Source organism: Limulus polyphemus, unplaced genomic scaffold (assembly GCF_000517525.1).
Source record: "Limulus polyphemus unplaced genomic scaffold, Limulus_polyphemus-2.1.2 Scaffold700, whole genome shotgun sequence".
NCBI lineage: Eukaryota > Metazoa > Arthropoda > Merostomata > Xiphosura > Limulidae > Limulus > Limulus polyphemus.
In genome coordinates this window covers 129,210-134,482 of record NW_013666310.1, presented here as the reverse complement: position 1 = coordinate 134,482, position 5,273 = coordinate 129,210, and the positions used below count along the sequence as shown (strand labels likewise).

Sequence of the window (5,273 nt, the reverse complement as noted above, 5' to 3'; positions counted from 1 at the left end):
TTAGATCTCATGAGATATTTACTTTATGCGTATTACTTATGTTGTCTTAGATCTCATGAGATATTTATTTTATGCGTTTCATCAGCATATCTTGTACATCAGTATTGACCTTATGAGGTGTGTTACACGAAACTTTTGTTTTGTATAATTCTGATGATATTAACTTTAATTCACCGTGTCGATTATCGCAGTAATATGGCTTGGCTAAACAGTGCAAACAATGTAAAGCATAATAATATCCACTGAAAAACTTTAATTACAAAGTTGTTGCAAATGTTAATGTATTGCTTGTAAACAACTTGCAATAGCTGTAGCAATATAATCGTAAATATTTATACGTGATGTTGCTTTCATTCGATCTTTTTGCAATGTGTATGCATTTCCAAAACATTTCTCTCTCTAAGTTTGCTATGTCTAGAGATACAGAAATAAAAACCTTTGTACCAGCTCGAGCCACCAAGAGTTCTGTGGGTCGATGTTAAATCCAGTCTGATTTGTATCCGTTAGGTAGTTACCATGGTAACTATGATTATTTTAACGAGGCGAGAAATGGAATCCGTGTTTAAAATCCAGTTTTCTTACAAAAACATTTACAATATAGGTTTCGGAAACATATTGATAAACTTTCAAGATTCTACGATTAATAAAAGAAACTTGGGTTGCAGTGTCACGTGCTCAAAGTCATTAGAATTTGCAGAAAAATAAGCACAGAATATTTTTAACGATTAAAAGAGAAGTAAAAAATCTTACGATTTCTTTAAATGTCTTAATATTTACTTGTTCAAAATCCTTAAAACGTAACGAGGATAACAATTTTCATTTTTTTTATTAACCCTTTTTTAAAACTAAGTAAAATAATTAAAATTTCAAAGATTTTTAAAATAGTTTATACAGGTATGTATTTTTCTACGGGATGTAGTATTTAAGCTCCAACACTATTAGGTAAAAAAAAACTAATAAAAGATTCCAAAAAAAAATCGGGTGGGCTTCACTGAACACAGGTTTATTTTTTAATTTCTTTCTCAATACGCGCCACATGTTTTAAGCTTAAGTGAGCAAGAAAAAATAATTCTTTAGAATAAGGTAAAAATTAATAATGTTTACGGTCATATTCTTCACCTTCTCACTTCATAATTCTTATAACCAGTCTCTCAAGGAAATAAGGGATTTACTAAAGGAAATGCGCTTTATTGGATTTTCCCAAATATCTTCTCGACTTCAATTACCATCCGATTTACTAAAGAAATTAATGCATTGCGTCAAACTGTCATTTCCGAAAGGATTCCTATTAGGATTTCTTGCATGAATCGCGACTGGTTTACATCATGATTTTTAAGTTAGATGGTACTGTAACAGTCTGTTCAAATATACTTCTATGGTATGAAAGAAATACTTCTTGACATACATTTTGAACTGATAAGAGGATTTACTCTAGATAAATAGATCATGGTCAGGAGCTCTTTAACTTCAAGGGGTGGCGCATAAAAGGAAACAGAAAGCTAATCCGTGGACATTGTAGCTTGCCACTCAAGAATAGTGGAAGAAAAGAACTCAATACTGGAGCGGAGCGTTACGCCTAATACAAGAACCAAAACTAACTTCTTAATACTCAGTGTTTATAAACGTGTAGAAATGTACATACATTTCGAAGAACGCAATGAGAAACAATAATAAATATAAAAACTGAAACGACATCTACACGAGTTTCACTTAAATAAGTGTATATATAAAAACGTTCGTGAATCAATAAATAAATGGTACTGTCGGATCCTTAAAATCGTCACAGTTAAGAAACTTCTCGAACTGGAAAATTCGATAACCAATAATGGAAAATTATAGGAAATTAGAACATCAGTAACTCACCATACAGTTCCCACTAGAGGTTGGGTAATGATTTCGGTACCGTTCTTTAATAACCAAGCTTTTGATAGGTCTGGAAGACATTGATTAGGTTTTTTTTTATGCAAACACATTGTTTCTAAAGTGTAAGGAAGTGAAATAGGAAAAACAAAAATCATGTAATTACTTACTGGAAGCCTAAGGGATGTTCATTAATTATTCATCTCGTATTAAAGCGTCATACGGGTAAATCAATAAACCTTGGTAAAGTCACATGTGATTAATATAAGAATTATATTCACCAACAATGAACAAATTGTGACTTCAAAGCGAAACGAATTTCGCCTTATCAAATCGCATGAACCATATTTCAAGGGCATTTGAAGGTGAGAATACGGTTCAAGTAGATAAATCACATATTATGTTATAACATCTTCAAATACTGTGAATAGCTTGCTAACGTCTTGTAACAGTAAAGAATGATGGGTATCGTATGTAACAAACAAATATAATTAAATATAACAATCACTAATAATGTTGTATATAAATTATTGATTTTACAAAAACGTACTTTGGTTACAAAATAAGCGTGAATGGTGATATAGTGGTTATAAGACATCATGCTGTAACAAACAATATGGTCATATCATGTTTTAACAAATAATATGGTCATATCATGTTTTAACAAATAATATGGTCATAAGATATCATGTTGTAGCAAACAAAGTGGTTATAAGATATGATGTTGTAGCAAATAAACTGGTAATAAGATATCATGCTGTAACAAATAAAATGGTAATAAGATATCATGCTGTAATAAATAAAATGGTAATAAGATATCATGTTGTAACAAATAGAATTGTAATAAGATATCATGTTGTAACAAATAAAATGGTTATAAGATATGATGTTTTAGCAAATAAAATGGTAATAACATATCATGTTGTAACAAATAGAATTGTAATAAGATATCATGTTGTAACAAATAAAATGGTTATAAGATATGATGTTTTAGCAAATAAAATGGTAATAAGATATCATGTTGTAACAAATAGAATTGTAATAAGATATCATGTTGTAACAAATAAAATGGTAATAAGATATGATGTTGTAGCAAATAAAATGTTAATAAGATATCATGTTGTAGCAAATAAAATGGTCATAAGATATGATGTTGTAACAAATAAAATGGTAATAAGATATCATGCTGTAACAAATAAAATGGTAATAAGATATCATGCTGTAACAAATAAAATGGTCATAAGATATGATGTTGTAGCAAATAAAATGGTAATAAGATATCATGCTGTAACAAATAAAATGGTAATAAGATATGCTGTAACAAATATAATGGTCATAAGATATCATGCTGTAATAAATAAAATGGTAATAAGATATCATGTTGTAACAAATATAATGGTCATAAGATATCCTGTCAACGACATGATGTTCATTAGAACGACTGTGTAAAGGTAACTGATGAAAGTTTAATTAACGTATATATGAAAACATGAGAAACGGACAAAACAGTACTAATAACTACCTTGCATTACAGATAACTGACTTTAATTTAGCATAATTTTTTCTTCTTTTACTTGTGAAAATAGACATTCTCTTTCGGATATCTACTACGTAAGTTCTGCAGATTTAAGTTTGTCTGTAATTAAGCACACAGCTACACAATGGGCTATCTGTACTTTGCCCCCCACGGGTATCGAAACCCGGATTCTAGCGTTGTAAGTCCGCAGACATACCGCTGTGCCACTGGGGGGCGCAGATTTAAGTAAAATTTATAGATAAAAAAGTATAATTAAATTCTTTCAAATAGAAAATGTTTGTCCTTAGGAAAAAATATTCCCTGCTTTGTAGGTTTTATTGTATTAGTTAGCTTAACTTGATGCATTCTCTAAAGAAGGTGGAAAAAATAAGCTATGCTAATTTTTAATAAAAGCCATTTTTACAGTCTTAAGTAAAAACAAAAAATCACATCAACTATGTTTTGGAAATATTGCTTTTTCTTAGAAAGCATTCAATGCTATGCTAATGGTAGGTTCCATTTCTGTTCCTTTTCTTATCGTAGGATATGATAATTACTACAAAAAGTCATAAATTCAAAGTTTCCATGGTAACGAATCGCAAATTAGTGAGCTTGACATTTTAATAGATGTAACTGTATAACCTTAAGTTTTATTGCTCTGTAGTAAGAATATTAAGAACACTGTTATCTCCAGTGTGTAGATAAAAAAGCCGTCAAACGATCGTGAAAACCTTCGAAACTGCTCAACCTCTTCGAGAAGTAGAAAAGTGCGGTTTAGAGACTTCACTTTGGGTTGAAATTTTCTCAATGTTATTCTTTATAACACGGTTATGTGATACAGTGTGTAACTTTCTGTATTGACATTTCTATTAAATCTGCAGACGGTGCTTGTTAAGAACAAATATCCCCCCCGTGGATCAGTGGTACCCTCGGGAGGGATTTATAACGCTGAAATTCGGGCTTCAATCCCTGCGGTGGGCATGGCTCAGATAGTCCTTTGTGCAGCGTTGCACTTATTAGTCACCTTAAATATTAGTAATTTCTTGCCCCCCCCCCAGGGGAGCAGCGGTATGTCTGCTACAACGCTAGAAACCGGGGTTGCAGAGCACAGATAGCCCGTTGTGTAGCTTTATGGTTAAGTTCAAACAAACAAAGTTATTAGTAGCAGCTGGAAAATTTCTGAGGCAAATGAATTTTATCAAACATAAAACTAGGAAACGAGAACTTACAAATTAAACATCTTTTTAATTCATAGACTTTGTTTGTTTTATTTGTTATTAAGCGCAGAGTTATACAATTGGTTTTCTGTACTCTGCCCTCCAGGGGGTTGGAGCACTTGGTAGTCGTCAAACAGTCTTAGCTCGCCTCAATAGAAGCATGCACTTTATCTAGAGATTTAGATTATATTTTAGTTAGGCCTATGAGTATTTGAGTAACATTTTTTTTTATCCATTACTCATCAGGAGATGTAACTGACTTAAGAAACTGACAATAGGTATATAAATAATTAAATTTAATCCAAAGTAAGTCGGTGGTTCTTAAACGTTTCAGGCTCACTTACCACTTTTTGTTAATTTTTTTTAAATTACAAACTCAGGCCTAAATAAAAAAAAAAGAATAGAAAATCTAGTAACAAAAAAATCATATTTTTAACACTTACTCATTAATGCGAAGGATGTGATTGAAGAATATGGGTACCATTTTTGTCAATTTTCAGGAAAGAAGATATTTACTTTATGCGTATTACTTATGTTGTCTTAGATCTCATGAGATATTTATTTTATGCGTATTACTTATGTTGTCTTAGATCTCATGAGATATTTATTTTATGCGTATTACTTATGTTATCTTAGATCTCATGAGATATTTACTTTATGCGTATTACTTATGTTGTCTT

General features: G+C 31.0%; 1 protein-coding gene across 1 annotated transcript in view; it reads right to left on the bottom strand.

The window, feature by feature from the left end:
* LOC106460061 (blood vessel epicardial substance-like) overlaps positions 1 to 5,273 on the bottom strand; it is a 144,528-nt gene that overhangs the window by 95,385 nt on the left and 43,870 nt on the right. The gene's annotated exons all lie outside the window — the stretch shown is intronic.